This window comes from Onychomys torridus, chromosome 5 (genome assembly GCF_903995425.1).
Source record: "Onychomys torridus chromosome 5, mOncTor1.1, whole genome shotgun sequence".
NCBI classification, from domain to species: domain Eukaryota; kingdom Metazoa; phylum Chordata; class Mammalia; order Rodentia; family Cricetidae; genus Onychomys; species Onychomys torridus.
The window spans coordinates 31542871-31554679 of record NC_050447.1 but is presented as its reverse complement, the minus strand read 5'-3'; positions in this window follow the sequence as shown (position 1 = coordinate 31554679).

The window sequence follows — 11809 nt, the reverse complement described above, 5'->3', positions numbered from 1 at the left end:
TCCCTCCCACTCTATCCTCATCCACTCCTCAGAGTGGCTAAGCCCTCCCATGGTAGTCAACAAAATCTGGCATACCAAGTTGAAGGAGAGCCTGGCCCCTCCCCCAGTGTATCAAGGCTGAGCAAAGTATCCCACCACAGGGAATGTGTTCCAAAAAGTCAGTTCATGCACTTGGGATAAGTCCTGGCTCTGCTGCCAGGGACCCCACTAACAGATCAAGCCACACAACTGTCACCCACATTCAGCGGGACTAGTTCAGTCAGTCCCATGCAGGTTCCCGAGCTGTCAGTCCAGAGTCAGTGAGCTCCAACTAGCACCGGTCAGCAGTCTCTGTGGGTTTCCCCATCATGACCTTGATCCCTCCTCCTCCTCCTCCTCCTCCTCCTCCTCCTCCTCCTCCTCCTCCTTCTTGTTCTTTTGAAAGCTGAATGCCATTTATTGAAGGAGGGAGGAGGTCTTAAATACAGGTTTCAGCACAATGGGAGAACCCCGGAGGGCAGAAGTTCATTTTTGATGGTTTTTTTTGAAGCTGAGGATCAAATCCCAGGCCTTGAGCTTTCTAAGCAAGCACTCTACCATTGAGCTAAATCTCCGCCCCCCCCATTCCTGGTGTTTTACAATCTTGCATCTAAGCTGTTAATGCCCAATTTGCTGGATACATAGACAAGGAGCTTCCCTTAAGCATTCAGGAGGGTGAAATCTCACAGGGAATTAGCATAGGGAGGATATCAAAGTCAAGGTCAGCAAGCAAAGCAACAGTTACCCAAAACGGGGACCAGGGACCTACAGGTTACCCACCCCCCCTTTTACTAAAAAAATGAGCTTCTGACTTAGGTTGAGTGGGACGTCAGCTGGTCACCTTACCTGTCATGGAGACACCTGTCTAGGCCACACAGGCACTCTGTCTTAGGTTGGTGAGTGCCCCCCCCCAGGCATTACCCGTCTCTGAATACTCATTATCATACAGGCTCAATTGTGTGAGAGCTGCAGAGTTAACTGTTGCCAAAGAACTCTAAGTGGTGCTGGGCTTGCAATCTGTGTGTTCCACACAGAAAAGACCAACAGAACTCTTAACCCACCCATAGCAGGTAGGCTAAAGGCAGCTGAGCCATTCCCTTCCTTAATGAGCCTTACTGCAAATTGTAATCCTTGTAAGATGGTATCCTGAGAGCAAATGGAACTCGAGTTTGTAAATTTATAACTTTCAAAGCCAATCGAAATGTATATAACTATTGATTTAAATTTGTCATGCCCAATAGAATGAAAAATTAGTTAACTGTGGTAGCTACTTTTGCTGCCAGGGTCTCCACTGTGCTAGCTGTAGTAACCAGTTATGAAATGGCAATCCCAGAAACAGTAGTATCGGTGGTCATCACTGTTATAACAGCAACAATGGCAGCAGTGATGTCAAATTTTCTTCTGGAGCGTGTGGGTATCCATTGGCATGGACACAACTCCAGGAACACAAAATGCTGAGGCCCATTATTCTTGATCCCAGCACAACTTAAGCTGCAAAAGAACAACTAAGAACCATAATGGAAAAACAGGCAGCTCACAAGCAGCAGAACTAATGGTCTCATAATGGCTACATTTAGACTCACAAATTTCAAGGTATCTTCAAAGGGGGCTAAATGAATTTCAGGAGGCCAAAAAATGTTGCACAGAGCCACTCCTGAGAATAGGATTGTAAGAATGAACCTCCTGGCACTTGGGAGGCAGAGGCAGGTGGATCTCTGTGAGTTTGAGGCCAGCCTGGTCTCCAAAGCGAGTTCCAGGAAAGGCGCAAAGCTACACAGAGAAACCCTGTCTCGAAAAACCAAAAAAACAAAAAAACCAGAATATGCTTAGCTGGCATGCTCCTGTTACTAAATGGAGGTCAGTGATCTTCAGTGTTATCCTTAATCTCCTAGGTGTCTGAGTGACACTTTCTTAAACATACTTGAAAAAGCACTTACCTCTCTTTCTCTTCCTTCACTTTTATTCCCAGGGACTAGTCTCTCCTCTCTTCTATGCCACTTCTTTGCCCCTTCTCTCACATCCCCTCAATAAACCTCCCACGTGGGCCCTGTTGTATGGTGTGACTCCTTCCCTGCTGGTTTAAAAATACATTTGGTGCCGAGATTTAGATTCAGTCTGAGACATGCTGGAACCCTGCACCTGGCCACCAATGACAGCCTTACTTTTTCCCCACCTAACGAATTGCTGGGTCTCTCCATCCAACACTGACAATTGTTTTTGTGAACTCTAGGGAGTCAACTTGGATCCACCTCAAACAGCCTGACGGTTCCACAGAGCCTGGACAGTGAAGTGTCCAGCTAGCTGCCCTAGGACATGGCCAGCACCCCAGATTTCTCAGGTCCCCCAAAGATAATTGATGTCTCCCAGACCAGCGGGAAGCAGTCTTGAGAACACGGCACCCTTTTCCCCGCCTCACCTGCTACCCCTTTCTAACTCCTCACCTTTTTATAAAAAACAGAAGGGAGGAATGTTGGCATTTAGGCATCTGTACTGGCCTACCCTTAGGGTCCTATCAGGATATATCCTCAGCAGCAGCCACTAAGAACACCCCCTAGGCATTTGCTATGTTCCTTATAAAAGGGGCAAATTGAATTTTTATTAATTTTGCTGGTATCCATAGCTTTTCTTCTGCAGAAACAAAAGTAAATCCCCTTCTCCAATGTAGGACATATCCAGGTTTCCAGTTTGAGGTTAACACATCTTTGAATAAACTGGTTGGTTTAGTTCAGGAGTTTTGTCTGTTGCCCAGTGTCTCTCCACAGCTGTTGTTCCTTTCTCATCAGCACTGAGAAAATTCAAGGTTATGCAATCTATTTCTAGGAGTCATTGTTACCTGTTGCTGTTTATTTAGCATATCCTTTAAAGTTCGATTGGATCTTTCTATGACTACTTTCTATACCACACATGTGCTTTATATTGTAATAAGCAAAAAACAAAAACAAAAACAAAAACAAAAACAAAAACAAAACAAAAAAAACCCCAAAAACAAACCTGTCTCATTTGATTGAAGACATATGCTGGGACATTGTCTGTTTTAATTTGTATAGTTATTCTTATGATGTCCATAACTTCTAATAGGTGTGTACTCACAGAATCAGCCTTTTCAGAACTCATAGGAATTGCCTACTGAAATACTGAATAGGTGTAAATAGTATGGTGTACATACTTTAATCTTCCAAATTCTGTGAAATGAAACACATCCATCTGCCAGATTTTATTTCTTTGTATACCTTATAGATTGCTCCTTGCAGGTAATGGAGTTTGGTTATAGAAGGAACAAGTAGGACATTTTCTTACAATATTTTTGGCTTATTGCCAAGTGATGAAGAAATTCTTCTTCAAATCTTTGCTATTTACATGGTGTTTCTTATACAATTCTGGCCGGGCAGTGGTGGCGCACACCTTTAATTCCAGCATTCGGGAGGCAGAGCCAGGCAGATTTCTGTGAGTTCGAGGCTAGCCTAGTCTACAGAGCGAGATCTAGGACAGCCTCCAAAGCTACACATAGAAACCCTGTCTCGAAAAACCAAAAAAAAAAAAAAAAAAAATCGGAGGCTTCTAGCACATTACCTATTAGTAACTGATCAATCCCATCATTACCTTGTGCTAGAGGTCCTGGCAGACCCATATGGGATCTGATATGTGTCTTATATATACAGGATGTTCCCTATTTCTGATGATTTCCTGCAATTGTATGAATAATGAAGTTAATTCTGTATTATCAGGAATAAATTAAGCAGTTTAAATATGTAAAGCAACTCTCTCTGCATATTGAGAGTCAGTGACTATATTGAGGAGTTCTGTGTAGTCCATCAGTATGTACCATAAAAATGGCATAGAGTTCTGCCTTTTGTACAGAGTTGTATGGACTTTGAACCACTTTACTTAAGTCTCCTTATTTGTATCCTGCTTTCCCTTATTTATTTGCATTAGTATAGAACATGAGGACTCCAGAAATTGGCTTTGTCGTATAATGTGATGAAGGACTCATTCAGTCATCTTTATGAATTCTATTCTCTTACTTTTGGGATAATGGTTGTTAATCTCTCCCAAAAAGTTACTGTAGGTTCTCTGCCAGTATTCATTGTCTTTCCATAGTGATGAAATTTCCTCATTAGTTAAAGGTACTACAATTTCTGCTGGGTCCATTCCTGTCGAAGTCTTAATTTACTTTTTGAATCAAATCAGCAATTTTTTCTACATAAGTCTTTAACTTCTTATTTGGTTTACATGATAGAAATATCCATTACAATATAATATCATCCTTCTGCATCCAAATACATGTGAGGGAATATCTGGAGGGCAGTATGACAAAAAGCATTTAAGTTCTGGATTCACATGATCCACATGTGCTTCTCGAATTGCCTTTTCTACTAGAGCCAATTCCTTCTCAGCTTTGGCTGATAACTTTCTTGGACTATTTAATTCTTTGCCCCCTTTTAGAGGGCCAAATTTTGTAGTCCATCTTTGGGTATTCCCACAATATGCAGTCAGTTGGAAATGCTTCTAATAACTTTTGAAAATCATTAAGAGTCTTCAATTGATTTCTTCTTAGTTGTACCTTTTGGGGTCTTATTTTTTTGTAGCCCTAACTTATATCCTAAGTAATTAATAGAATCTCTTCTTTGTATTTTTTTCAGGAGCAATTTGCAGTCCCCAGCAAGGCAAAACTTTTTTACTTCTTTTAAAATGCTTTCTAATGTGTCTAACTTTGGATCAGCTAATATAATATCACTCATATAATGATAAATTATGGATTGTGAAAATTTCACATGAATTATCTCCAATGGTTTTTGTACAAAGTATTGGCACAATGTAGGGCTGTTTAACATTTCTTCTTGAAGGACTTTCCATTGATATCTCTTGACTGGCTGGGAACTGTGAAGGTAATTTTTTTCTCTATCATTTTCTTGCAAGGGTATGGTAAAGAAACAGTCTTTTAAGTCAGTAACTATTAGAGGACATTCTTTGGGTAGCAGAGAGGCAAGGGCTTCACAGTTTGTAGGGAACCCATTGGCCGAGTTACTTTATTAATAGCTCTCAGATCTATCAGCATTCTCCAATTACCAGACTTTTTAAAAATAACAAATAAAGGAGAATTCCAAGAGTTGATAGATGTGTTGAGCATTTAACTGCTCTTGAACCAGCTGTTCTAAAGCTGATAGCTTCTCTTTTGTCTAAGGTCATTGTCCAACCCAGACAAGTTTATTAGTTAGCCATTTTAAAGGTAAGGCAGTTGGTACTTCTGAGAGTTCAAAAGCAGTTGTGCTCTGTTTATGTACAACCTGAATGGTTGGTGACTGTTTTTTATAGCATGTTATATTGTTCCTAGAAACATGCATTGGTCTGTATTTCTTTTTTGAGAGTGTAGGAGTTTTAATTTGGGGTTTCCACTGTTGTAACAGATCTTGGCCCCAAAGATTTACTGCTACATTTGCTACATAGGGCCTTAGCCTTCCTCTCTGTCTTTCTGGCCCTATGCATTCAACCCATCTCAAACTCTGTTTTATCTGAGATAGGGTTCCAATCCCTAGAAATTGGATAGGGGCAGGAATTTTAAAAGAGGCAGGGAAGAAGAGACAGGGAAGTGTGGTGAGTGTGGAAAGTGCCACAGCAGTCACAGAGGAGGCCGAGGGAAGTCACCCAGGCCTTAATAATTTCAGTCGGTAGAGCATGAGACTCTTAATCTCAGGGTCGTGGATTTATGCCCCACGTTGAGCACCAGACATTGGTGAAATTATTAAGGCCACTCCACGTAGTTAAAAGGGAGGTTTATTTTGTGGGGTAACTTACAAATGAAGGGATAGGTTGTAGGGTCTGGCAAAGGTATGGTGCAATCTGGTGATGTTCTCTGGAGAACTCTGCTCAGTCTACCTCCTGCGTCCAGCGTCCCAGAACCAGGTGAGACCTCTCCTCTCGATCCTGGGTCTTCTGCTTACTCCCTCAGCCTCACCTTGTGGGTGTGAACATTACTGAAGCCTCAATGGGGGTTGGAACTTCCAGGCCAATGCTGGGATGGCTACCCACTACAGTTGTGTGTTATGACTTTGTTGGCTTTACTATTTTCTTTGACTAATGAATCTATTTACTCTATCATATCTTCAATGTCAGAGATTCTCTCTTCCATCTCTTGCATTCTTTGGTTATGCTTGCATCTGTAGTTGCTGTTTTTTTACTCAGATTTTCCATTTCTAGCATTCCCTGAGTTTGTGTCTTTCTTATTGTCTCAATTTCAGTTTTCAAATCTTGAACTGTTTCCTTCACCTGTTTAATTGCTTTTGCTTGGCTTTCTTTAAGGGATTTATTGATTTCTTCAAATTTTTGTTTGTCTTTTCCTTGATTTCTTTAAGGGAATTTTTCATTTCCTCTTTAAAGGCCTCTATCATCTTCTTAAAGTCATTTTAAGGTCTATTTCTTCTGTTTCTTCTGCATTGGGATGTTCAGGTCTTGCTGATGTAGAAACACTAGGTTCTGATGGAACCATGTTAGTCTTTATGTTGTTGACTATATTTTTGTACTGGCATCTACTCATGTCTTTCTCCACTTGGTGCAGGTGGTGTCTGTCTAAAGCAGCCTTTCTTGTTCCAGTCGACACTTTTGGTCCAATGGGAGCTCTTGGTCTAATCAGGGCTCTTGGTCTAATTGGTGCTGATGGACTCTTTGTTTCAGGGACCAGCTCTTAGTCCAATCAATGCTGGTGGGCTCTGTCTCAGGGAGTTGCTGCAGTCTTGGAGGGTGGGTGAATTTGGGAGGGGTGGGGCTTGTGAGTTACAGGGTCTGGTGAGAGATGGTGGTAGTCAGACCTGTCTTTAGGAGGCCTGTCTATGGACCTGAAACTGGGACTGCAATGGCTGGTGGTGTGGGGGCCAGGGTTGTACCCCTCAGCCCAAAGCCTATAGGCTGGGGTGTCCGGCTATGAGGACAAAGACACCTCTTAGTCCAATTGATGCTGGCAGGCTCACTGTTAAGCATATCTTTTAGAGTGTGATTAGATTAATTACAGAATAAACCTTCTCAGAACTCAAAGAAGTTGTCCATTGAAAATCATGAATATGTATCTATGGTATGGTGTACATATTTTAATTTTCCACACTCTGCAAAATGAAACACATCCATTTGCCAAATTTCATTCCTTTGGGTACCCTTTGTGTTACTTCTTGCAGGTAATGGAGTTTGGTTATACAGAGAACACGTAGGGCATTTCCTTATAATTTCCTTGGCTTGTTGCCAAGTTATAGAAGAATCTTTCTTCAAACCTTTGTTATTATCATGGAGTTTCTTATGAAATTCTGAGGCTTCTAGCACATTTCTAACCAATAGTTGATCTATTTCATCATTATCTTGTGATTGAGGACCTGGTGGAACCTTATGGGATCTGATATGTGTCATATATTTCTATTTCTTTTCTTTCTTTCTTTTTTTTTCAAGACAGGGTTTCTCTGTAGCTTTGGAGGCTGTCCTGGAACTCACTTTGTAGAACAGGCTGGCCTCGAACTCACAGAGATCCACCTGCCTCTGCCTCCCAAATGCTGGGATTACAGGCGTGTGCCACCACCACCTGGTGATTTCTATTTCTGATTATTTCTTGTAATTGAATAAATACCAAAGTTAATTCTGAATCATATGGAATAAGTTCAGCAGTATCAATGTGTAAAACAACCCTTTTTGTATACTGAGAGTCAGTAACTATGTTAAGAGTTTCTGTAAAATCTAATAATACATGAAAATAACATATAATTTTGACTTTTGAACAGAATTATAAGGGCTTTGAGTCCTTTTACTTAAGTTTCCTGACTGATAACCTGCCTTTCCTGATTTCTTTGCATCAGTATAGAATGTAGGAGCTCCAGAAATTGGTGTTCCTCATACAATGTGAGAAAGGAGCCAATCAGTTCTCTTTATAAACTGAAGTCTCTTGATTTTGGGATATTTGTTGCTAATCTCTCCCCCAAAATTACTGAAAACAATGTTCATTTTCTGTCCATAATGAGGAAATTTCAGCATTTGAAAAAGGAACCACAATTTCTGCTGGGTCTATGCTTGATAATTGATGAGGTCTTCATTTTCCCTTCAGAATCAATTCAGACACCTTTTCTACATAGGTCTTTAACTTTTCACTCTCTGTGGTAAAAATACCCATTCTAAGATATTATCTTCTCTCTGCATTAGAATTCTAGTAGGAGAATATGTTGAAGGTAAAATAATCATAATACAATCAAGCTGAGGTTTCAGACAATCCACATGTGCATCCTGTAATTTCTTTTCTACCAAAGCCAGTTCTCTCTCAGCCTCAGCTGATAATTCTCTTGGCCTATTTAAGTCCTTATTACATCACCTTGTAATGTTTGAAATAAATGACTTAGTTCTTGAGTTGTTAATCCAATAGTGGGTCATAGCCAGTTACTATCTCCCAGCAATTTTTGAAAATCATTAAGCATTTGTAATTGATCTCTTCTGATTTGTACTTTCTGTGGTTGAATTTAATTTTGTAAACTTATCTTATATCCTTGGTAATTAATAGACTCTCCTCTTTGTATTTTTTCAGGAATAATTTGTAATCCCCAACAAGGCAAAATTTTCTTTATTTCTTTAAACATTTTCTCTAAGGTGTCTTCATCTGAATCATCTAGTAAGATATCATCCATGTAATGGTAAATTTTAGATTGAGGGAACTGATTACAAATTATTTCCAATGACTGTTGTACAAAATAGTAACACAAGGTATTGCTTTTTAACATCCTTTGTGGATGAACTTTCCACTGATACCTTTGAAGAGGCTGGGATTTATTACAAGTAGGCACTGTGAAGGCAAATTTTTCTCTATTCTGTTTTCCCAAAGGTATAGTAATAAAGCAGTCTTCTAAATCAATCAGTATAATAGACCATACTTTAGGTAATAGAGAAGACAAGGGAATTCCATACTGTAAAGAGCTCATTGGCTGAATCACCATATTAATATTTCTTAGATATTTTACCATTCTCCATTTCCATTAAAAAGATTTCTTTTTAATGACAAATATTGAAGAATATGGGGGCCCACAGAGGCTCCCTAGTAAGGCCTTACTCAAAATCAGAGGATCTAAACTTGCTTTACCCAGCAGGGCTGCATAATGGGATAATTTGGCCAGGGATGTGGTTACTAAGTGTTTTGAAGTGTCTACACTTGGCTGTACATTGTGCTTTGACCTTGAAATGGGGAGGTCTTTTGCCTCTTGTAGCATGAATCTTAAAGGTACTTATTAATAAAATCAAACCTGAGGTCAGTTATTGGGATGAATGTTGGAAGATCAGAGAAGCAGAACAAGCCACAGTTTCCTCACCTTGCCAGTTCCTTAGCTGATCCTGTTTCCTCTGACTGGAAGCTTCTGAATCCTCATCCAAATGAATCTCAGCTGAACTGTGCTGCTTAAAGACTAAAGGCTTAACCAGCCCAAATGGTTCTAGTTTCTGGTCTTCACACCTTATATATCTTTCTCTTTCTGCCATCACTCTCTGGGATTAAAGTCGTGAGTCACCATGCTTGGCTGTATCCTTGAACAGATGGATTTCTGCCTCTGGAATGCTAGGATTAAAGGTGTAAGTGCCACCATTTTCTAGCCTCTGTATCTAGTGGCTGTCTGTTCTCTGACCCCAGATAAATTTATTAGGGTACACAATATTTTGGGGAACAAAATACCACCACAACCTCCCCCCTTGGTAGTGTATAAAAAGCCCATTAAAACAAAACTCTGGGTGGTTGGGTATCGACCCTGGGCTCTCTGGGAGCTATCCTGTGTCTCTGTCTTTCTTGTTGTCTCTATGTATATTTCTGTTTAATACTTCCTCATTCTTCTCTCCTCCCCCAAGAACCCTTCAACAGGTCAGAGCTCAACTCCAATAGGAGAATTCTAAGGACTGGTTGATTCTTTAATATGCTGAGCATTTAGCTGCTCTGGTACCAGCTGTTCTAACCCCTGAAATTTTTCTGATGTCAAAGACCATTGTTTCATCTAGACAGTTTTGTCAGTCAACCATTTTAAAGGTAGGGCTGTTGATACCTTTGAAAGATCAGGAACTCTTGTGCCTGTTTTATGTACAACATGAATGGTTAGTGACGATTCTTTATGATACATTTTAATATTTTTCTCAGAAGCATAAATTAGCTTATGGTTTGTTTTTGAAATTGGAGGGATGTAATTGGAGCATTGGAATCTGGGCATTACATTGCTGTAACAAATCATGTTCCTATAAATTCATTGCTATGTTAGCCACACATGACTTTCATTTTCCTCTCTGTCATTCCAGCCCTAAACATTCATCCCATCTTGCAGTTTGTTTTGCCTGAAATAAAGTTCCAGTCCCTAAAAGCTGAACATTTACCTCCTGAAAAGGCCAATATTGATGGCAAGATTTTGGTGCAACTATTGTTATATCTGCCCCTGTGTCTAACAATTCTCTCAGTTACATTTGTATTTTTAACTTTGGTCTTTGACCATTTATGGAAGTTTGCCAAAATATTTGCTTTATGGTTTCTCTTGAAATTTTTGTTTTATCTTCTAAAGCTGTTCTTTCATTCAGAGCAGTATGGCTTTTCATAACAGGTATTAAGTCTTTTAATTGCTCTGTGGAGGAGTTTACCCAATGCTGACAGGGAATGATTGAACCAAATTTGACATGGGGGCCTGCAAGAGGCCCCCCATGGTATTTCCCAACAGTAAAGGGTTACCTTGCCTATTCCATGTTGATCTGTATTCATTAGTCCAGTGTTGGCCTTTGCCAAACCTTCTGCATATTCCAGAAAGCTGGGACCTTCTGTTTGAATTCTCTCTTAAAAAAAAATTTTGTTCCTAGGAATGCCTTCTCTACAATTGCTTTTCAGTTTACCTGGTTTACCACAATTAAAACATCCAACTTTTGATTTTTCTTAAAATTTTTAGAAGTCACTTCTCTTATCCAAGTGAGATCCAACATCAGCTGTATTTTTAATCCATTTGTCTGTGGGTGCAGATGTTGCCTTTAAAGGCCTGGTCACCCTTTTACATTAGCATTTTCAAAAACCAAAGATTCAATTAATTGTCTAATTTCTGGATCTGATATCATTCTATTTACAGCTGAAGTCAATCTTTGTGAAAAGTCAGTGATGGCTTCTTTGGGCCTTGTGTAACTTTAGTAAATGGTCCAGTCCTCTTTCCTGATTCTTCAGTATTGTCTCATGCATTTAAAGCTGCTATCTGGCATAGGGCCAAGGTGTGATCATCAAATGTGATCTGTCTTTGCACATCATCATAATGGTCCTCACTGAAGATTTGATCTTGGGAAATCTCATAACTTCTATCCCTACCTCATTGTTTGATGTTCCTAGCTTCATCTTTCCACCAGATTCTCCACTGTAACTGAGGACCAGCTTCTAATACTGCTCTAACTAAATCTTTCCAGTCTTATGGAGTAATTCTGTTCAGAGTGGCCCATGAATTTAACATCTGCTTCTCAAAAAGTGAATGCATACCATATAAAACTGTTGCATCCTTAAATCTCTTCAAATCTAACATTTCTATAGGATCCTAGTTAACTTCTGAATAGCCTTGGAGATGTCTGTCATCTAGTGGTCATTCTTTAGTGGTAATTGGATAAATTAAGGTTGGTTTTCTGATGAAATGGGGTCTCTCCTCTTCAGTTTCATAATGCAATGGTGTGGTAACTTCTGCTTTAAACTCCTCTGTCTATGAATATTTTTCTTAGTTTCATCAGTCTGCCTTTCTAAGGATTTTATCTTATCAGTCCATTTTTCATGTTTGGCACCCATATCAAACAA